General features: G+C 41.4%; 1 protein-coding gene across 8 annotated transcripts in view; it reads right to left on the bottom strand.

Annotated features, from left to right (window-relative positions):
• CCSER2 (coiled-coil serine rich protein 2) overlaps positions 1-12,044 on the bottom strand; it is a 156,164-nt gene extending 144,120 nt beyond the window's left edge. For 3 of the 8 annotated variants that reach the window (XR_002180088.2, XM_070782270.1, XM_070782271.1), the window contains exon 1: positions 11,810-12,040. The gene's annotated coding sequence lies outside the window, so the exon portion shown is untranslated. Of the gene's footprint in view, positions 1-11,809 lie in introns of all 8 variants that reach the window. The other 5 variants (XR_002180089.2, XR_011564685.1, XM_019953811.2 and 2 more) reach the window with 4 other exon arrangements.
• Positions 12,045-23,796: the final 11,752 nt, after the last annotated feature.

The raw sequence follows: 23,796 nt of genomic DNA, 5'->3' as shown, positions 1-23,796 counted from the left end.
CCAATCCCAAAGAAAGGTAATGCCAAAGAACGCTCAAACTACCACACAATTGCACTCATCTCACACGCTAGTAAAGTAATGCTCAAAATTCTCCAAGCCAGGCTTCAGCAATACGAGAACCGTGAACTTCCAGTTGTTCAAGCTGGTTTTAGAAAAGGCAGAGGAACCAGAGACCAAATTGCCAACATCCGGTGGATCATCGAAAAAGCAAGAGAGTTCCAGAAAAACATCTACTTCTGCTTTATTGACTATGCCAAAGCCTTTGACTGTGTGGATCACAATAAACTGTGGAAAATTCTGAAAAAGATGGGAATACCAGACCACCTGACCTGCCTCTTGAGAAACCTGTATGCAGGTCAGGAAGCAACAGCTAGAACTGGCCATGGAACAACAGACTGGTTCCAAATAGGAAAAGGAGTACGTCAAGGCTGTATATTGTCACCCTGCTTATTTAACTTATATGCAGAGGACATCATGAGAAATGCTGGGCTGGAAGAAGCACAAGCTGGAATCAAGATTGCCGGGAGAAATATCAATAACCTCAGATATGCAGATGACACCAGCCTTATGGCAGAAAGTGAAGAGGAACTCAAAAGCCTCTTGATGAAAGTGAAAAAGTTGGCTTAAAGCTCAACATTCAGAAAACAAAGATCATGGCATCTGGTCCCATCACTTCATGGCAAATAGATGGGGAAACAGTGGAAACAGTGTCAGACTTTATTTTTATGGGCTCCAAAATCACTACAGATGGTGACTGCAGCCATGAAATTAAAAGATGCTTACTCCTTGGAAGAAAACTTATGACCGACCTAGATAGCATATTGAAAAGCAGAGACATTACTTTGCCAACAAAGGTCCATCTAGTCAAGGCTATGGTTTTTCCAGTGGTCATGTATGGATGTGAGAGTTGGACTGTGAAGAAAGCTGAGCACCAAAGAATTGATGCTTTTGAACTGTGGTGTTGGAGAAGACTCTTGAGAGTCCCTTGGACTGCAAGGAGATCCAACCAGTCCATTCTGAAGGAGATCAGCCCTGGGATTTCTTTGGAAGGAATGATGCTAGAGCTGAAACTCCAGTACTTTGGCCACCTCATGCCAAGAGTTGACTCATTGGAAAAGACTCTGATGCTGGGAGGGATTGGGGGCAGGAGGAAAAGGGGACGACAGAGGATGAGATGGCTGGATGGCATCACCGACTCAATGGATGTGAGTCTGAGTGAACTCCGGGAGTTGGTGATGGACAGGGAGTGCTGCGATTCATGGGGTCACAGAAAGTCGGACACGACTGAACTGAACTGAATAATTAATTGCTTTATTCAATCATTCATTCAACAAAAATTTATTGAGGAACTATCAGTTTGCAATGGAACAAAGGAGACCAGACAAAAAGCAAACAAAGTAACATACAGCAAATACTACAACAAATAACTGCAAAATGTAAAGGGACACAGGTAACAGGACAGAGAAGATAATGGAGGATGGGGAGAGGAGACCTGATAAAAATGGACCCAGAAGCCACCCTGGAAAAGGAGATGTCTATGCTGAGCTTTTCAAAAGACGAAGTCACTTAACAAGATAGAGCTAAGAAGTTGAATAGTATTCTGTAAAAATAAGAAATAGTATGTGCAAAAGCACGGGGATGTCAAAGAGTTTCTCATCTTCATGGAACCATGACAGAGGTGAGGGCCACAGCTCATGAAGGACTTTCTGTACACTGATAAGGAATCTGACCCTTCCCCTGTCGTCCAGTGGTAAGAAACCTCAAATGTGCCCTAGTATTCCCTAAGGAGCACTCTACATCCCTAAAGCAGAGCACAACTGCAGGTAGGAGGAGGGAAAGAAGACAGACACGGGGCAGGGACACAGAAGGTTCTTAAGCAATAACAAAGCTTGTTTCAGAAATCCAAGTCAGCAGCATGCATCAGTGGCTAAGGAAAGAAAAGCTGGAAGAAAACTAAAGAAGTCGAAGAAACGGCTGCAATAATGCTCCGGCACTAAATATTGACAACTACGTACTCAACCATAAGTAAACCACAGAAAGAGGCACATAAAGTGCTGTAACTGTAATATGGGCTTTCAACGTGAGTTTCCGAACTCATCTCAGATAACTCAATAATCAGAAACAGTTACAGTACAAGTGCAACCAGAGACGTTAGAAAAAAAGGAGAAAGAGTGGCCGCTGAGTTTTTCCCTTAAAAGTATTTTGCTTATACTTTAAAAGGTTTTTATTACTTTAAAAAAATTTAAGGTACTTCATAATAAAACTACAAGAGCAGACAGAGAAAACCAAATCAAAATTCAGAACCTACCACACGGCTAAGGGCTTCCTTGGTGGCTCAGACGATAAAGAATCTACCTGCAATGCAGGAGACTTTGGTTCGATTCCTGGATTGGGAAGATCCCCCTGGAGAAGGGAATGGCAACCCAATCCAGTATTCTTGCCTGGAAAATTCCACAGACAGAGAAGTCTGCTGAGTTACACTCCATGGAGTTGCAAAGAGTCAGACATGACTGAGCAACTAACACACAAACCACATGGCTAGCAGTGCGCAAAACCACTGAGAATGATAATTAGTAAAAATTACTAATTAGTAAAAATTACCAAAGAAAAACTGGTCAAAATAACAACAACCAAAAAAAAAAAACTTGACAGATTCCTAATAACTCATTAAAAATTTTGCTACCCACATATAAAAATTACAGTTTTTTGAACTGAAGAAAACTCACCAAACTGGAGGGAAGAGATGCTCTTTTATATCTCTCTCCAGGAGCCACTGTCTTCATTTGGGAAAAAATAGGTCAATACATAAAGACACATATATGATAATGACAGACCTCAGGGTCACAGATTAGGATAAAATTGATGTGCGTGTGTGCGTGTGTGCGCACGCGCCTCCTCAATCTTTAGTCGTGTCTGACTCTTTGTGATCCACTCTCCTTTTTTAACTCTAGTACTAACTCTCGCTCTCCAGGTCCCTCTCTCTCCAACAGCATTATAGGACCCCAAGGCAAAGTCTCTTGACTTCTCCAGTGGAGAAGTCTCTCACTCCCTAGATTATCTCAATCAGTTTTAATAGTATTAAATACTACCTCTATGCCAATGACAGGAAACTTATATCCCCAGCCATTTGTCTGACCTGAACTGCAGACTCATGTATACCTAGCTGTCTAGACAGTGTCTCTACTTGGAGTGCTAACAAATCCAAAACTGAACTCATTATTACCCCTAAAACCTGCTTCTCCTGAAGTTTTCCCCCATGCCAGTAAACGGCAATGCCATTCTTTCAGGTTTTCAGGTCAAAACCTACAACCCACATCCAATCCACCACCAAATTCTGGTGGCTCTACCTTCAAAATGTACTGTATACAGAACATGCGCACTTCTCCCAACCCTGCCTAAAATCACCATCATCTCCTATCGGGGGTTATTGCAGAAGCCTGCTGAATTATCTGATTATGCCTCACCTTTGACATTCTCTACACAGCAGTTGAAGAGGTCTATTTAAAACAAGTCAAAATCAACCAATAGCTTCCCATTTCAAGGGTAAAAACTGAAAAGATCTACTGGCCTAAAACGTCATATATGATCTATTTTGCACACCCACTGCCATCCCTGCAGCCCCTCCCACACCTCTCTGACCTCGTCTTCCACCTTCATGTCATTTCCCTCAGCGCCTCCAATGATCTACTTGTGGTGGTTGTTCAGTCGCTAAGTCATGTCTGACTCTTTGCGACCCCATGAACTGCAGCACACCAGGCATCCCTGTCCCTCACCAAAGTACAAAAAAAAAGGATCTACTTACAACTCTTCAAATAGTACAAGCATGCTTCAGACAAAAGACTGCGCTCTTATTTCATCTTCCTCAAATTCCCTCCCCTAATATCAGCACAAATTAATCACAACCTCACTTCTTCCACATCTCCATTCACCACTCATCACTGCAGCCTCCTCTAGCTGCCTTATATAAATCAGAAGCATCCCCCCTGCATGTTTTTCCCACCTTATTTTGCTTTGCTTTTTTCCACAGCAATACAATAGCTGATGGGCTTCCCTGGTGGCTCAGTGGTAAAGAATCCACCTGCCAATGCAGGAGACTCAGGTTCAACCCCTAGGTCAGGAAGATCCCCTGGAGAAGGAAAAGGCAATCCACTCCAGTATTCTTGTCTAGAAAATCCCATGCACAGAGGAGCTTGATAGGCTACAGTTCATGGGGTCACAAAAAAGAGTCAAACATGACTGAGCAACTAAACAATAACAACAAAAATAATTAACATATTACATATATACTTGTTTACTTCCCGTATCTTGTTACTTGAATATAAGTTCCTACAAGATCAGAAAATATGTTTTCTTCACTGCATCATTACTAGCAAGTGCCCAGCAGTATTTGTTGAATGGCTAGATGGCACAGACGAAGAAAATCCAGATCCAGGAACTGGTCTCAAAGTCTGGGCTGAAGAAACTTACCATGAAGAAATCCTCAAGTCATTTTAAAAAAAAGTCAACGGCAGAACTGGCCATAAAAACGACCAAATCTACATCTCTGCTGCTGCTGCTACTGCTAAGTTGCTTCAGTCGTGTCTGACTCTGTGCAACCCCATAGACGGCAGTCCACCAGACTCCCCCGTCCCTGCGATTCTCCAAGCAAGAACACTGGAGTGAGTTGCCATTTCCTTCTCCAATGCATGAAAGTGAAAAGTGAAAGTGAAGTCACTCAGTTGTGCCTGACTCTTAGTGACCCCATGGACTGCAGACTACCAGGCTCCTCCGTCCATGGAATTTTCCAGGCAAGAGTACTGGAGTGGGGTGCCATTGCCTTCTCCGGCTCTAGCTGATGCCAATTACAAATAAGGGCTGACAAGTCCAGACTATCTTAAAATAAAATAAGCTTGAGATAAAATTTTTAAATAAACGAGGAAGAAATGGCCATCCCTGCCTCCCTGTAAAGAAACACCACCTGGATATGTTTCCTGTAGGCTAGCCTACCAATTCAGATCAAAATATCACCAGATCCATTCTGTACACTTTAACAGCTCTTATGAATAGTCCCAGCTTTTCTGAGCTATGGTCTTCTGAGAAAATTGTAACTCCCAACCCTAACACTGCCTGCCAAGACATAATGGTCAGAGAAAGCTCTCAAATTTCCCCAAAGCACTCAGGCTGCAATCAAATCTCATTAATATAATGACAACAACAATTCAAAGTAGCTTCTGGTGACTGCCTATCTTCATTGTCTCTAGGGTATCCACTAGGGGCTCCATCATCAAAAGATTGTGGTATCTTGATATGGGAGGATGGGGTGGGGGGCTGGGGTGGTGTTGGGGGTGGGGGGAGGGGGGAGGGAGGCAGGAGGGAGTCAAAGAAACAGGACTTGCATTTATTTTTTTCCATTCTAAAGAGAAGTAGATTGCCAGGGAATCAAAACATCTGTTAAGATATAAGATGTCATCTAGGCTCTTCAACATGACATCAAAACAGAGACCACAGAAGAACAAAACCCTAAGAAATCCTGCATTCCTCAATTAAAGAGCTGTCTTGCATCTCCCATTACCACACACAGAATTGAAGAGATGGGGCAGATCATGCCAAAATGGACAGCTGGGAGCAGTAATAGGGAGGGAAAAGACTAACAACTGGAAAGGCGGGAGAGAGGAATAATTAGCCATATTTTTTCTCTTTTCCACTTCCTATTCTACTTACCAAGTACAGAAACTGGGCATAAGGGTAAGAGAAAGGACAACGCAGACAGTGAAGGAAAGGATGCTCTGAAGCAAATGGCAGCAGACGATATCATGCACAAATTCCTTTTCTAAGTGACTCCTCGAAAAACAGACAAATGAAGTAAGTTAGGAACTGATCACAGAAATTTAAAACAAGTTCCCACACCTTAGATAATGACAGAACTATACAAAGAGAACACAGATTCTTAATTATTTGGAATGATGGTCAACAATCCTCAAAAACAATCTAAATATTTTCAAATTAACTTTCTGACTGACATGGAAAATGTGAAAATGTTTCATGGATGCAGGCTTTAAGAATCCTCTGGCTTCCAAATGACTCCAAATCTCAACCAACCAGAGGTAGTAACCAAGTCAGAGAGGTAATTCTGAAAGCATTCAAGGCAACCAACTCAGGAGAAAAGAACTGAAAACTCAAGCGACTACACCTATCATGCTCTTGCTTGGTCAATTCACTTAAAAAGAAAGGATCATTCTGATTGGTTGCTCTCCATAGGCTGAGTCAGGCCCCAGCATCAGCACCTGCAGCAAGCAGATGGCAAAAGCTATAAAGAGGACACAGCATAGTCTGAAAAAGGTCCTGAGGAGGGGAAAAGGTCAGAAACGAAGGAAAGACTATTTAATTCCACAGAGCCACTGCCCACCAGCAAATCACACAAACCAAAGCCATTTGCAGCCGGCGGTGGCATTCTGTATTCTCTTCAGTGCTAACACTCCCCTCTCCTTAGCACACCCAATCCTGCACTGATGGCTTTTCCCCTTCTCCCTGACAGCTGCCACTCTCTAGAGCTTCTCTTCCTCCAGCCACTTTTTGACTTTGGTGATTTCATGTTTCCTACCCCCAGTTCGGTTTCTTGCCATCTGCCTGTATTAGTTCATGCTTTCTACTCAGTTCCTGGCCTTGGCAAGCACATAACCCAATAGGGGAGGTAAATGTGTCACTAAGTTTTAGGTACAATAAATCACAGTCAGTGCTATGAGCAAAACAGAACAAAGTGCTGTGAGCACATAGTCATTTGTCATTATCCAACTCGATAATGTCCAAATCAACACTCCAGCTTCCCACTCTCTTATCAGTTACTAGGCTCCATATATTTCCATAATATCCCCTGATCTCTACTTCCAGCTTGCAGTTTAGGCTTCATTTCTCCTTAGACCTATTTCAACTACTTCCTATCAGAAACACAATTCAATATATATCCACAATATGTCAATATACATATGTCAATACGTATCCAATGACACAGCAGCCATCTCCCTAAAAGATACAACATCCTATATCATTCTCTTGCTTTGAAACATCTAATATGCTTCCAGGACCTGAAGATAAAGTTCAAATCCTGAGCAGGGAAAATAATATATTTTTCAAATAGAGAACTTCAACAGCAGGCAGACTGTTTGAGTTCTAGTTCCAATGCTTACTAGCTGTGTTACCTTTGGCAGGTCACCTTACCTCTCCTTCTCATTTCCAAAATGAGAATATGAAAAGAATCCACATCTTAGGATCTTTATGAAGATTAAGTAAGAAGTTCTATTCAAAGTGCCAGCAATCAATGTTAACTATTATGCCAAGATTGTCTCATCTATCTAGACTATCTTACTCCCAAAGGAAGAAGATAACCAAACTTTATTCTCATATATTTTAGAATGATTAACAATAAAAGTTAAATCAGAATTGATCTTCTAGTTAATCCTGAACCAACAAATATTTCAATTAACCAAAATATTGCTTTCATGAAATTTTTGGTCTAAATTTTTTTTTAATCCATTTATTAAAAAAAAAATAACTATATTAGCTTCATTTTGTTTCCTATCCAAGTTCAAGAACAAAAAAGACAGTAGTTTAGCAACGGAAATTCAGATATTCATAAGAATGTGATTCTCTTTAGTATAAAAGCCACATAACTTAAATGCAATTACAACTGCATATATATATATATATATATATATATACACACACACACACACACATATATACACACATATATAAAACAAACTCTACAAGCTTAAGAAAATAAAAATATGGTGGAAGGACATTTTTCTCAGACCTCATAATCAAAAGATGAAATCTCACACAAAAAATTTTAAGTCAATGATTTTAATAATTTTAAAATTGAAAGTCTACAGCAATAAAAATAACAAAAATAAAACATCACAAACGTATTTCAAGAGAATAATATATTTATGAGGCTAAGTGCTAATGAAAATTAGTAAGAAGATTCCAGTAAATTTATAGGCAAAAGACAATCCTACAAAGAAGAAAATACAATGAGAAAAATACTGCACTTCCTTTTCTGTTGTGAACAGTGACCTTAGACACCAGATACTCTTATACTCATTTGGGGAAAAAAAGTTAAAAACAAAAGCCTGTAAAAGTAAAAAATAAAACTGGTCAACAAAGCTGCTGGAAGCAGTGTAAATAAACACTACCATCAGAAATAAACCTGGCAATATTTTTCAAAGATGACAAAAACCTTCACACCCTTTGACCTTATAAGCCTCTCTCTGGAACTTTAGCCTAAAGGTAAGAAACAAAACAAAGGACCTCGACAAGTTAACTAACTGCATCCTGTGAAAAATGGGAAGCAGCTTCGATATCCAATTATTATAAATAAATTCACTGTAACACTGTATAATAATTTAAATGCATAAAAACCATAACAAAAAGAAAACATTAAATATGAAAGCAAATATTGAACACTATATCTATGCTTTGATTACAGTACAATATTACAAATAAATGAGAAAAAACTTTTAAGTTTATTTTAATTTTTTTTCATTTCTTTGACCATTAAGTAGCCTGCTGATATTGATCAGGCCTATTATACTAAGTATACATTCCAAAACTACGTTTTCAAAGGCATAAAACCAATTTTTCTTTCCCAAAAAACCTATCATGTAGGTGTAATCAGATAGCTCGTCTCACATACAGCTAGCCATACATGTAATTTTAACCATGCTATCAGCCAGCTGTTGGAGAAGGCAATGGCACCCCACTCCAGTACTGTTGCCCGGAAAATCCCATGGATGGAGGAGCCTGGTAGGCTTCAGTCCATGGGGTCGCTAAGAGTCAGACACGACTGAGTGACTTCACTTTCACTTTCCACTTTCATGCACTGGAGAAGGAAATGGCAACCCACTCCAGTGTTCTTGCCTGGAGAATCCCATGAACGGAGAAGCCTGGTAGGCTGCAGTCCATGGGGTCGCACAGAGTCGGACACAACTGAATCAACTTAGCAGTAGCAGCGGCCAGCTACAACCTTATTTTATTAAATCTTATTTTACCATCAAAATGTAACTTTATGTGGGGTCTCCATATGGTGAGCAGAAGCCACTTATTATAGGACACTCTGTCGAGCAATGAGATCCAAATCTCTCTAGACAAATGGAATAGTGAGATTAGGTTTCTCCTATATTCCCAAATGAATCATCATGTTTCTTAGCCTCAAGGGTTCTAAGACCCTAAGAGTGGCAGGCAGCTAAGCAGTCAAGGAGGCTGAAGCTGATTTGCTCTCCCTCTGAAAATTGGTAACTTCCTCATTTTCCCCTGGAGCACCATGGAATAATGAAAAATACACAAGCATGACGTCAGGAGATACGGGATACAAGTAACTCTAAGTGACCTCAAGTAAGGTTCTTGCCCTTTGGGGCTTTAGTTGCTTAATGAGTGAAAATTTTAAAGTTGAACCAAATAATCTATTAATTCTTTCAAGTTCGATATTCCACTAATAGACTCCCTTAACTAAATACGTCCAAACCTCTCAAAATCTCCTACTCTGATTGTTAAAAAGAGTTAGAAATAAGAAACTGGGGGCAAGGACACAGATGGTCAAAAGACCTGGATTGTATCCCAGTTCTGTCCCTTTCTACCTGCATGACCTTGGACAAATTTGTCTTAAAGGCCTAAATTTAAAAAGCAGAAATCCTTACTGGTCATACTCTTTGTCATTCTTGTGTCATAAAACATATTGGCTTTTTTTTTTATAAAGGGTTTCATAATAGGGTTTCTGAATAGGGTTTCATAAATAGGGTTTCATTCCTTAACTAGCTACAGTAAGTTTGACTTTATTCTTAGAAATTTTAAAGTACCTTGTGCAGTCATCTCTTCTAAGTTTTCTAACATGGCAAGAGGTAGCTAACGTGCTTTGCCTAGAAACTATATTCAAGATTAGGAGCATTCCTCAAAAATTCATTCAATGAACAGTTTGTGAGCACCTGTGCCATACAACAGCATGTGTTAGGAGTTGAAATGTCTCTTCCCTTAAGCCCAAAAGTCTAGTGGACACAGACGTATTAAGTAATCATTAACTACCAACTGACAAGTACTAACTGCAGAATGTACAATGTACTAATGCACCAGTGGAGACAAATGGGATAAGATGTCTGGACAAGATTCAGAGGTGATAATTTGGTCAGGCCTTGAAGGGCAAGTTGTTTACTAGAGAAGAATTATCAATAGAGGCAACAGGTAAACTCTCAATAGAGGTAAAAGCACAAAGGAAGAGGACATCTTCAGAAAACTCTAAGTACTCTTTGTACAGACAGGGCAGGCAAAATGGTAGAAGATGAAATCAGAAATACAGACAAGTACCAGAAACTGTGAAGGACTCTGATTTTTATCGAATACAAATTATGAAGAGTCACTGATGGATTTTTAAACATGAAATTTAAACGTCTCCCCTTCTTTCCCATTCAAAGTTGAGTCAAACAGAAAATGTAGGTCTGAGTGAGGAAAGGTAGAATAAACTGTCTTATGTTTTTGTTAAATGGAGAGCTCCTGCTGTTCAGGATGGCTTCCAGCAGTTTGTTACTATGGCATATTAATACAACGCTGAAGTAAAAGAGTATGAATTACAGCTAACAGGTTCAAGGAAGTGTGTGTTGTGTGTGTTACCTAAAGATTATTTGACGTCATGTTGATGAACCACCAAAGAAAATAAGCAAGAAACTACTAAAGATACGAAGTAGTAAATAAACAGGTAAACAATAATAATGTCTGACTTCAGGCAAAACAGGGAGGAATGCTTAAATTCTTGTAATATATAAATCAATTACAGATAAACCATGTTTTTTGTGACTATCTTCTTCAGAAAGCAAGTATCTTAAATTCCTTTAGGTTAAAGAAGTGCAACAACCAAACTCTCTTTAAACTAGTCTAAAAGGTTACACTTAAGAAATTTTTTTTAATGGCAAAATTAATAGGTTCGATTAATATTTCAATGCTGAGGGGGTGAAACGGAATGTCTTTCAAAATATTATTTTGAAAAGGCTACCTTCCAGTTATTTTACCAGTGAGAGTGAAACATACACACTTCAGTCTGGGACTGCAGAGAGTCCCTGCATCGGTAATTTCCACGCTGCTCAGGCCTAGTCTAGGAACAGCAAGCCTAATTGGCTGGGTAGCCTACAAAGATGAATTTGCAATTATTGAAATTCAAACTCAAGCTTGGCCATCAAACGCTCCCCCAAAGGATTCATTCTCCCTTTGCCTGACAAAAAAAAGTAAGGTGCATTAAAAATATATATGTAGAGAAACAGCAGATGCATAAAAAGAAAAGAAGAATCTGAACCTATGCAACGGTGTGGGCCACCAAAGTTTTTCCTCAAGATGTGTTTTTAGGGTGTGTCTTTGTTTGGGCCCAGTAATTTTAAAAAGGAAAAAAAAAAAAAACCCACAGTCATTCGGGGCACCCCGGTACTTTCCCCTATCAACCCTCACAAGCATCCTGACTCTGAAATCACTGGGTATCTCAGCTTGCCTCTGATTTCTCCTGAGAGAAGGGCCGCAGCCCCAGGGGCCCAAGGCCCCCGATGCGCCTGTCACAGCCCCAGGGGCGAGGGGCGTCTGGCCTCCCCGCTCCACAGCTGCCCGGCCTCGGGCGGCTCGCGGGGGCTCCAGAGGGTCCTCCGGAAGGCAGGAGGCCGGAAGACGCCACAGCCCTATCCCAAGAGCCCAGGTCTGGGCCCAGGACCGCGAACCCTGCTCAGCGCTGCCGTGGGGGCTCGCCACCCCTCGTCTCCCGCCCCCGACTTCGCTCCCCGGCTCTCGCCCCGACCCCGGCTCTCACCGTGCGGAGGTCGCGCTGCCTCCTCAGCCGCGGCCCGGCTATGGGTCGCACAGCGACCTACAGGCCCAAGGACGGTAGGTGAAGCGAGGGGCCGCCCATCACATCCAAGCCGGTCCCGCCGCCTGCCCCGCAGCAGCCACCATTGCGTCCACGGCCTGAGGGAGCGCAGGACTCCAAAGCCACCGCGCCCCTCCCTCGGCCGGCGCCTGCCTGGACTCCGCCCTCCGGAGCCCGCACACCGCGCGCGCGCAGCCCCGCCCCCTAGTACCCTTATGCGCAGGCGCGAACCGTCTGGGGCTAGGCCCCGCCTCTGGGCCCGCCCCTGCCGTCTGACTCCAGCCTCGGCCCACCTCTGGCACCGCCCCCGCCCACACGCCAGCCTTTCCAGGCTACGCCCCCACTCGGGACCCGCCCCCTTCCACTGACCTTGCCTCTCTGCCCCCTGACTCAGGCCTTTGCTGGATGCAAACCTGTGATGCCTCTAACAGGCTGACCCACCTATAGCCGGCCTCCTGAATCAACATTTGTCGCCTGACCGTGGTCAAACCTGGCAATTCAACCTCCTGACCCTGAGAAGTTAAGAGTAGTCTGAGCTTTGGGTCTGACATGGGCTCCTCTCCCACCTTTCGATAGAGAAGACATCTCTAACAGTTTGTATTTCTAAGTCCATCTGTGTTCTCTGCCCTCCCGTGCTTGCTCTGGTAGTGTCAGAACCACACACTCTGGCAGATCTTGCTGAGATTGAGGGGAAGGAAGAGGCACACCGGAGTGCTGAGAATGGAAACAAATTCACGACACTATCAGTCTGGGTTTCCTTTGCCTGGGACCAGGTCCTCCTTCCCTTTGGGACTTAATCACCCATAGGCCTTCTCTTCTTTCTTACTTGATGGCTGGGCCTCTTAGTGTTCTTGCACCCGGAGGCCTCTGCCCTGGATATTACTGGATGTAAAAGCCCTGAAGCTGCCCTTGTGTAGCAATAACTAGCTTTACCTGAAATTCTTGGGGGCCAGCCTTACCAACATCTCCACTGCAGTAAATAATATTTAAGGAGAATTTCTTGAAAAATACTTATTTTTTCCATCCTCCAGATCAGTGATACTTCAAGGGGAAAGGGAATGAAATTTTCCAGACTGATACCAGTGAGCATGCCTAACTTGTAGAACCACATTTCTCTTAATATGACCTAATACTTTTATATTTGGAAAATAAAGTGTCATTTTTAATATCAACCCCTAAAGTTAAAGATTGTATTTCTTGGATGATAAGATGTATGTTTAAAATGTTGAGAAAGACTAGATCTAAACACTCTGTAATTTATCTTTGGATTAAGTCAGATAATTAGACAAACACCAGACTGAACCCTTGAACACAACCCTCAAGAACATCCTCAAGAGATGCACTTAACTAACGTGCTTCGGGAGTTATGCCATCAGCTAAACTGAGAGGTGGTACAAAAAATGGCTCCTCATGGCTTGTATACATAGGAACTAGGGAAAATGCTACATACTCAATAGTATGCATACGAGGGCCGAGGAAAGGAACATCTCTGTTTTAAAAACCAGAAAGAGCTATGTTTCTCAAAACTGCTAGGTTGCTCTCTTGTGATGCTCTAAAGACAAGATCATCTTGTTTTCTCTTTTCTTTGGCAGCTCTTAAATACTGTCCCCTTTCCCTTCCTCCTCTACAAAGGTTATTGAGTACTTGCTATGTACGAATATCTCCCAGTTTCATCTAATTTTCCTTATTCGGAAAAGTGCTGTTTACTCTTAATCCCAATTTCATTTACTTGGTTGTTACGATTCATTCTATTAGGCACATAAGCTATGTATAGAAAAGCTTTTAATATTAAATACAAATATATTGTGTATACTTATTATATATATCCATGGAAGTCTGACCTCTGAGACTCTAAAGCCAGTTTATGACAGAGGTTAAAGGTGAGAGGGCAGATGGAGATGAGCAGTGGTTCACAAATTTTAGCATGCACCAGAATCACTTGGGGAGCTTAGTAAACCATGGATGGCTGGTCACCACCCCGTGTTTCTGATTCAGAAGGCTTGGGTGGTACCCAAGAATTTGTATTTCTAATAAGTTCCTGGAAGGAATAATGTCTACACCTTTTGAACCATTGTTACTAACAGCAATCTATGCAACTATCATCCTAGTCAGGTAGGAGATGACCATCTCCCAGGATCCCATGAATCACTGATGAGAGACAAAGGTTTAAGTGTCATGTGTTACCATGTGGATAAATATCATAACTGTGACAGCCTTCAACATAGGCAGCAGAGCACAGATGAGAAGTCCAGGGTATGAGCCCAGTCCCAGTAGCAGGAGGAATAGAAAGAAGGTGAAGAGTCAGGGGCAGGTGCATAAAATGCTGAGGCAGGGCTGCTGGTGTTGTGACAAACCTTCCTTGTTTTGTGGGATGGACCCAGTGCTATCAGGGCACAGAAACAGGGAATTGTAAGATCTTTCCAATTGCAGTCTGGACTTGCTTATAAAGAAAAATGGTATGACAGCACAGAATGTCTGGGAGGTGAGGTTTCTGACTTATGGATGTTTGTATGGGAATGAATCTAAAGAAGAGTCAGCAAGCATATTTATATATTTTTACCATGCATGTTTATTAGATTAAAAAGTATCTATAGTAGAATCATAATAGATAAAGCAAAGACTTTTCTCACAATTCTCAAACACACTTCATACAATAATATTACACAATAATGAACACACTTAATACAATCATAATATTTCAGTGTATTTTCTTAATTTTATAGATATCTTAGTATGTTTTACTAGTTTGGAGTCAGTATTCCTAGGGACTTTCTGTATTAATTTATTGTTCGAAGACTATAATACACATCTATTATCTTTGAAAACATACTCAACATCACTAATCATCAGTGAAATGTACTTCAAAACCACAATAAGATATCACCTCATACCTCTTAAAATGGCTATTATCAACAACAACAAAAAAATCAGATTAAAAAATTGCTGGCAAAGATTTAGAGAATAGAAAATACTTGTGTAGTATTGGTGGGAGTGTAACTTGGTACAGCCAGTATGGAAAAAACTACAGAGTTTCCTCAAAAAATGAAACATAGAACTACCGCGTGACCCAGAAATCCCACTTCCGGGTACATATGTGAAGGACACTGAAGCACTATCCTGAAGCTCCATCTGCACCTCAGTGTTAGTCACAACATAATTCACAATAACCAACACATGGATGAATAGATAAGGAAACTCTTAAGTGAAAATGGTGTATGGTTTCCTTTTATTGGACTAAAAATCTTTGGAATTTATTCCAAATAAATTGAAATGTACTGAAATAAAAATCAGGCAGTCTTCATCAGGCTTGGAGATTATATGTGCTTCCTAAAAAGAAACGCTCTGAAGTAATTTAAGTAACAATGATATTATTTGGCCTTTAAAGATTATGTGGAATCTCTTTATGAAAACATTTGACTTACTGATTCTTTGTGTGTTAGTTTTTATGCAATAACTCTTTAGCCTTTTCATTTCTTTTATAATAATTCGCTTGTTTAGACTTTCTGTCTCTATTAGGATCAATTTTAGAAGCTTTTCTTTGCCTGAAAACATACCCATTTCTTCTAAGTTTTCATGTTTACCTGCATAGAGTTGCACAAAGTGCTTTTTTGTTAAAAATTGTTTTCTCTGTTTTTATGTGATTTTCCTCTTATTTTTGTTATTTCTCTTTTTAAATCGTAACTTAGCTAATGGTTTATCCCCTTTAATGCAATTTCTCTCTTGTATTTGTGTGTGCTTGCATGCTCAGTCTCTTCGGTTGTATCTGACTCTTTGCAAATCTGGACTGTAACCTGCCAGGCTCCATGGTCCATGGGATTATCCCAGGACGGGTTGCCATTTCCTCCCCAGGGTATCTTCCCAACCCTGGGATTGAAACTGTGTTTCCTGCATGCTCCTGCATTGGCTGGCAGATTCTTTACCACTTGAGCCGTTTCTCCTTTTTTAAAGCTTAAGTTAGCTAATGGTTAATGTATTTTGTTGTGTTTTCCAAATAACCTGCTTTTGGATTTATTGTGCTAGTCACTCAGTTGTGTTCAACTCTTTGCGATACCATGGACTGCAGCCCACCAAGCTCCTCTGTCCATGTCTTGCTCCTCTTGTCTCCAGGCAAGAATACTAGAGTGCGTTGCCATGCCCTCCTCCAGGGGATCTTCCCAACCTAGGGATCGAACCCCGGTCTCCCACATTGCAGGCAGTTTCTTTACCGTCTGAGCCTCCAGGGAAGCCCTTGGATCTCTTAGTTCTACTCTTTTCTGTTTTACAAATCATTATTTTTGTAATTTTATCTTTATTCATTTCTTTCTCCTTTCTTTTAGCTTACTTCCCTAGTTTCCCATTTGGGATGTTATATTGATGTTTTTATTTCTGTTGCAATCAGGGTGCTTGAAAGCTCTTAAGTTTTCCTGTAATAACTGCCTTAGTGGTATCACAGAGATTCTATGTCATGTTTTCATTATTATTTTCAAGAAATTTTGCAGTATTATTTATTATTTTCTCTTCAATCCAATAGTTAATTAATGGATTAAAGGAAATTTTTTATTTTTCAGAAATTGTCATTAATTTCTCAAAGTTTTACAGCACTATGATCAGAGAATGTTATTTATATAGTTCTATTATTTGGGATAGCTTGAGATTTTCTTGGTGAGCCTAATACTTGGATAATTTTCATGAATTTTCCATTGTGCACTTCAAAAAAGTCATATTTTCTATAGGTACAGAATTTTGTATCATTTTATAGGATTCCTTAGTTCCCCCTTCCTACTTAACAATGAACAGGAAACCAAAATTTCAGGACACTAGAAGATAACCTCTAACACAGAAAACAGAGACTCAAACAAATAGACCTGAAAGGAACCAGAAACTCTGCAGAAGAAGAAAACTATCCCCCATTCACTTGCCTCATTTTAAAAAAGTATCAATAATATATTTAAGGAATTAGGAAAGAAATAAGAAGTATCCTTGCATGCATGAAACAAGAATACATGTCATAAAGAAAGAAATGTTCTGAAAAAAACTGTTCAAAAGCCATTGGAAATGAAAAAGATATAGCAGCAAGGAAAAAAAACACAATAAAAGGGATAGAAAATAAAGTTGAGGAAATCACTCAGAAATTGATGAAAGAACAAAAAAGACTGAAGACATGAGATTAAATAATTGAATGAAATCTCCTGAAGGCATACCAGATTCCTAGAGTATGAAGAGGAAATCCTCACTGGCAGATGATTCACTGGGGAATGTGGGTTTCATAGGCTCTCCCAGGAGGCTGGGCAGGCAGCACTTTAGCACCAGGACAGGACAAACACCCTCTTCCCACTGTGTGGCCCACCCTGGCTTTTTGCCTCTGTTGCAAAATAGCACACCTCTAATCTGACATCCACCCTGGCTACTCCAGTAGAACCTATTAGAGTCCTCTGACCCTATTCACATTAGACCTAACTCTCTCCACACTATATGCATAGATAGGACCATACAAGTATGGGCCCAAGACCTTTCAGAGGACTTCTTCCTATACCCTGATCCCAGGCATTTCTCAAGGTGCCAGACAAATCCATCTAGTACTTCTCCTACAAATCTTTATTTTGCTTCTTTTTTTGTCATAATATGGTTTAAATTCCTTTCAAGCAAAGCTTCTCAAAAAGGAGCCCTGCAAAGTGAAGGTGCTTGCATGCTCTGTCACTTCAGTCGTGTCCAAGCCTTTGCCATCCCATGAACTGTAGCCTGCCAGGCTCCTCTGTCCATGGCATTCTCCAGGCAAGAATACTGGAGTGGGTTGCCATGCTCTTGTCCCGTCGATCTTCCTGACCCAGATGCCATCCGGGGCTCCTGAACTGCAGGTGGATTCTTTCCTGCTGAGGCATCGGGGAAGCCAGGGTCCAGCAATTTTTAGCAGCACTATAGCCACCCTGCTCATTCAGGGTGAGAGGAAATACCTTAATTCTTTCCAGATGAATCACTATTCCTGAGACTGGACAAAAGACTTCTTGTTAAGGCAGCAAAAACACTAATGCGGGTTTAATTTCCCTACCCTAAAACAAAACTATGATTTCATGTAGCTCTTTAAATAAACGCAATAGGTATGCATGTACTGACATGGGAAACTACCAGGAAGTATTATGTTTCAGTGAAAAACCAAGTTTCCCCATGCTGATGGAGCATGTAGCTCTGGAGCCTAACTGTCTAGCTTGGAATCCTGGCTCTGTCACACACCGCAGATGCTTTGTGGGGCTTTAGAAGCTACATTTTTGGTTCTTCGGTGTTCCTATCTGTAAACAGAGATCAAATGAGGTTATTCTTATAAGAATAAAATGAACCTTTACTCTATGACAACCTAGAGGGTTGAGATGAGGTGGGGAGTGGGAAGGAGGTTCAAGAGGGAGGGAACATGTGTATACTTATGGCTGATTCACATTGTTATATGGCAGAAACCAATACAATATTATAAAGCAATTATCCTCCAATTACAAACAAATTTTTAAAAAAAGAATAAAATGAATATATCTAAGCCCTTAGAACAAAGCCCGACACAGCTGAAGTGTTAAATAATTAGATACTTTTATAGCACACTTCAATTTATATAAAAATTAAGGTTTTTATGGGAATATAAATTTATTTACACTGTTATTCAGATGTGCAGATATATTAGTTTTCTAGGGCTGCATAACAAAGTACTAAAGACTGTGTGGCTTAAACAGTAAAAATTTTTTTCTCATCTTCTGGAGGCTGGAAGTCCAAGGTCAAGGTGTCTGCATTGTTGGTTTCTTCTAAGGCCCCGCTGCTTGGCTTGTAGATCATCTGCTCCCTGTGTCCCTCTGTGTCTACATCCTATTCTCCTCTTCTTAAAAGCACACCAGCATGTTGAATTAGGGCCCACACTAATGATTTCATTTTACCTTAACTGAAATCATTTTACTTTAAATATACTACCACTTTAAATACAGATTAATGCTTAATTACCATTCCAAACACACTCAGTACTGTGGTGGGGACTTTAGCATATGAATTTTAGGGGAACACAATGTAACCCATAATAGCAGAGAAATTTAAACTCCTTTATTTGATTATAACTAATCTGACTTTTCCCCTGACTCCTTATTTACTGGTTTTGCTGGAGGGGCGGAATTTATCAATCTGCTTAAAACTTGGACATAGCTGATCTTTTAAATAATACCTTGATTATTTCTTGGTTAAAAGGCCCAATATCCATTCCCTGCTTCTCTCTGTAAGAAAGTATCTGAATTTATGGGGGATGACAGAGGCAGGGGCTATAGCTTTTAAGACCTTGTGGTCATGGGGAAGAATTGGGGTCTTCAAAGATGCTGTCTCCTGCCTTCTCAAGTCACTGGAGCTGTGTCCCTTGTTTAATCTTCCAGGTGGAGACTCCAGATTAGGTAGCAGGAGATACGGTCCTCTTGGCTTGTTCTGGCTCAGTAGCTCTTTCTGGATGACTTGGCTTCACCTCAGCTCCTGCAAACACCACAGAGCTTCTGAAATCTGTCTGTGATCCCGGGCAATTGGATCAACAATGGACCAGGAAGAAAAGGGATGATGAGTAATCCCAAGGCTCAGGTCACTGAGGACATTGTAGAGAGGACTTCCAACACAGGGAGCAATGATTCCAAATCAGCATACATAGTACATAGCAAATATGAGTTACATTATGAGCTAGCATCCATCCCAGTCTGATATAGTGATGAAGCCCAAAAGCAGCTTCTCTAAACAATATGGACACTATAAGCCAGTTGGCAGCATCTGAGCACTTCCAAGTGACCCATCTGGTTTAGAGCTGGGCAGAGAGCAGGCACCAGGCACCAACAACCCATAGAGGCTTCTGTCAGAAGCTATACAAATTAGCCTGGACTTTCCAGCTGGGTAAATGGGCCCATGAACCTCCAGCCAATAATGTGCCACTGATAGGAAACCATCTGCTTAGTGACCCATGGGCTGCCTTCTTCCTTTCCTCCCAACTGGCCCCTGTGTCAATTCTGTTTCCCGTTTCCCTGGTACTCAGGGAGTACCATGGAAAGGATTCCATGGACAGGATTCCCATCCGAGGGCACTGACCGATAGCTGGTTCTTACAACAGACACGGAAGAGGATGTGCACCCTTGAGGAGTAAGTGACTTGCTCATGATGGAAAAGCAAAACACCAAGGGTCAGGCAGGCTCTGGACTGAGAACACGGCGTTCAGAGTATCACGTGAGTAACCTGGACAGATTGGAATCCAAGCTGCTGAAAGAGACAATTCCAAACCCCTCTGTACCCCCTGCCCCGCTCCACAGGCACACTCCATACCCCCCTCTCAGGCTCACCCACACTGGGTAAGACTGAGGTTAGGCCTGAGGTTTCAAGCTGAAGAATTTACTGAATAGGTTGGAAAGGCAGCCGGCTGAGAATTGCTGATAGCTTTTATTTATTTATTTATTTTTATTATTTATCTGGCTGTGTTGGGTCTTAGTTTCAGCACGCAGGATCTTTAGTTGTAGAATGTGAGATCTACTTCCCTGACCAGGGCCCCCTGCCTTGGGAGTGTGGAGTCTTAGCCACTGAACCACCAGGGAAGTCCCAAGCTGATAGCTTTTAAATCAACATTTATAAATTAACTCTTGCCATTAGTAATAGCAGAGATTTTAAAATAAACCTGAAAGTACATTTCTTGAGAATTTTGAGTGGATGGCAGTTCATGATATAGAATACAGTAGGGACAGGAAAAAGAAATCAGCAAAGTTCAACCAGACAGAGGTTACAACTACACCAAAATTTCTTTCTCCTTCAAGGAAAAGTCAAGGTGTATGTAGCCCAGTATCAGCTGGTATGGGGGCTTGGCACTATCAGTTTCCCTGGAAGTTCCTCTACCATCCCTAGGGTGTGGCTCCCATCTTCAAGATCTAAGTCAACGACTGTGTTCTAAACAGTAGGATGGAGAAAGAAATGAAGACAGAGCAAATTCATGCTCCAGCAGTCTCTTAAAGAAGATTCCCGAAAGTGGACAGGACATTTCCTCTTGTATTTCCTCAGCCAAACTTTAGATCCTGGCCACACCTAGTTGTAGGGAGGCTGCCAAATGCATTCATTCCTCTCTATAGTTTTGTGTTCAGGTAAAAAATCTATGCCTACGAAGGAAAGGAGAATGTGTGTTAGAGGCAATCTCTGCCACAGACGACTTCAGCGAAGTGTCTGATTGCTTCTCTCTTCAGCTTCCTCCTCTGCATGATCCAGAGCACCAAGGCAGTAAACGAAGAAAACCAGGAGATTTTGCTTGAAAAACCTGATCCAAGGACATGCCTGGAAGAAGGCATAGGAACTAAAAGCAAGCAGGAAATTGAACAAAGTTTTTTAATCCTTCCCATGAAATTACTCTCCAATGAACATACTATGATAGCTCAGTTGGTAAAGGATCTGCCTGCAATGCAGAAGACCTGTGTTTGATCCCTGCGTCTGATCCCTAGGTCCGGACAATCCCCTGGAGAAGGGAATGGCAACCCACTCCGGTATTCTTGCCTGGTGAATTCCATGGACATACCATGGGGTTGCAAAGAGTGGGACATGACGAGCAACTAACACTTCATTTCACCTCATGAACATATCATACAAGAAGTGGCCAACAGGTTTTAGAGTATGTAAGAGAGAAGATTGGAGAATTTAAAAATAAGGAAACTAGACTGAAAGCAAAGACCTTCCTGTATGGGTATATTCTTGGTGCCTAGAATACAATAGTGTGTATTCAAAAATATTTGTTGAATTAGGAAGAAAAAGGCTGATTTTTAGGAAGTGAGAACACAATAACCTGTATGATCAAGGAGTCAGGAAATTGAGATATTCTGCAGCTCTGGGCCCTGAGAAGGATGCTGACAGGTCCTTGTGGAGAGTGACCCTTTGTTTTTTCTTACAGGATAAACACGCAGATAAAGCAGAAAGGATTGCTGATTTGATATTACTGAGGCTTGCCCTTCCCATATAAACACTATTTGCCTGCTATGACTGGGGAGGATTTGTGACCCTGGGCTCCTTGCCAGGCGTCAGCATGTCATTGTTGAAGGTCCACAAACTCCCTTCCAGAAAAAGCCATTTCCCTTTTCAGCTGGTCTGTTCTGTGGGAGAAATAGAGCGCTGTGGCTAGAACTGGCTCGTTCCTCTCCACCAGTGGCAGAGGAGCCAGGGAGAGCCAGTCCCTGAGGCAGGAGAGCCAGGGAGAGCCAGTCCCTGAGGGCAGGAGGACTGCACAGGGTATCTCTTACTGGAAGCTACAGTGTGGGGAGCAGAAGGCAGCTTTGGGGGTTCCCAAGAATGACCCAAGATGTTTTTTCCAAAGTTAAGGCTAAAGAAACGTAATGGTCTTAATAGCAATGAGCAAGTCTCCATGTGTTGGAATGGGGCATCCTTTAAGTCACAATGTCAAGGGGAAAAAGCCAGGTGCAAAGTGTACTTATAATGTGCTACAATTTGTTTAGGGAAAAACAAACAGGTTTTTGTTGTTGCTCAGTCGCTAAGTCCTGTTTGACTCTGTGATCCCTTGGACTGCAGCACACCAGGTTCCTCTGTCCTTCACTATCTCCAGGAGTTCACTCAAATTCATGTCCATTGAGTCAGTGATGCTATGATACATACACAAACATTTGTATTTTTTAAAGGACATCTCTCAGAAGACGCTCAAGAAACTTCTAAAAGTGGTTGCTTTCACAAAGAGGAGTTCTATTACTCCTATTACTAAGAGATGTGGAAGAAAGGAGACTTTATTTTCACTGTATACTCTTGTGTAGTTTTTCAGTGCCGTACTGTATGCAGAAAATACCTATACAATATAGGAAATAAATATTACTACTGCTAATAATAATAGTAATAATAATAATTTAAAAACACAGTCAAAAGAAAAGTACCAGAATCACTGGTTGAAGCAGAAGCCTTGAGGGAGGAAATGGCAGACAGGAATAGGACTGAAGGCTACAAAATGCAGAAAAGCCTGGTACCAGGACAACAGTTGAGATGAGCCGAAGGAGGGTGGTGGCTAAGAGGACACCAGGGGCAGGAGCCATTCTCTGGAGCTGCGCATTCATGGTGTTGTGGGTAGGAACAGACTCAAGTATAATTCATCTCTCAACTTAAACAAAAAACACAATATAAGAGTGGTGAGTTTAAGTTTTATTCAGGGTCTTACTGAGGACTATAGCCATGGAGATGGCCACTTAGTTAGCAATGAGGTAGGAGAGTAGCCAGTGTTTTGTTTTTGGCTAGGAAATACATACAGTCAAGCATACATCAAGGTAAAAGATTACTGCTAATCACAAATAAAAAACATCTCAAGTGAATGCTTTTAGTGTTTTGTTATATATATGGGGAGATGTGAGAGTCATTGAAATGACTTCCTTCTCAAATGGGGGGCAGCTAGAATTCTTATCTTCTGCAGAGGAAGGAGGATGTTAGAAGATGTGAGACTGGACAATGAAATGAATTTATCTTCCTGAGATAGGCATCTAACTCCCTAGGAATACCGGAGCCCATTTATCCAAAGCACAGAGTACCTCTTCCTGTTTTTCATCCTGAACTTCTCTCGGGTATACTGTCGGTGGGCAACCGCAGTGAGTCTCAGCTTAACCCTTGTATCAATATAAGTGGGTGATGATCGATGCTCATTATTCTTTGTTGACACATTCTACAGTAAAACCCCACCATAATCCATTTAGAAGGGTCCAAAATATTCAGTTTTGTAAAATGTACAGGTTTATGTTACTAGAAGTTTAATGAAATGAAAAGATGAGGGTCAAGTCTTTGTAGCTGGGATTTGCCCGAATCATCCAGGTCCTGGCTGCATTTGGTCCTGCCTGCTGGCAGATGGCTGCCCCAACCTAACTATTCACAGGGGTGCATCTGACTTCTGTGGCTGGTTCCATCCAGGACATAAGCAACAGTCCCAGGATCGCTTAGTGATTGTCTTC

The sequence above is a fragment of the Bos indicus genome, chromosome 28 (genome assembly GCF_029378745.1).
Source record: "Bos indicus isolate NIAB-ARS_2022 breed Sahiwal x Tharparkar chromosome 28, NIAB-ARS_B.indTharparkar_mat_pri_1.0, whole genome shotgun sequence".
NCBI lineage: Eukaryota > Metazoa > Chordata > Mammalia > Artiodactyla > Bovidae > Bos > Bos indicus.
The sequence above is the reverse complement of the archived record's forward strand: the minus strand, read 5'-3'. Positions and strand labels throughout refer to the sequence as shown.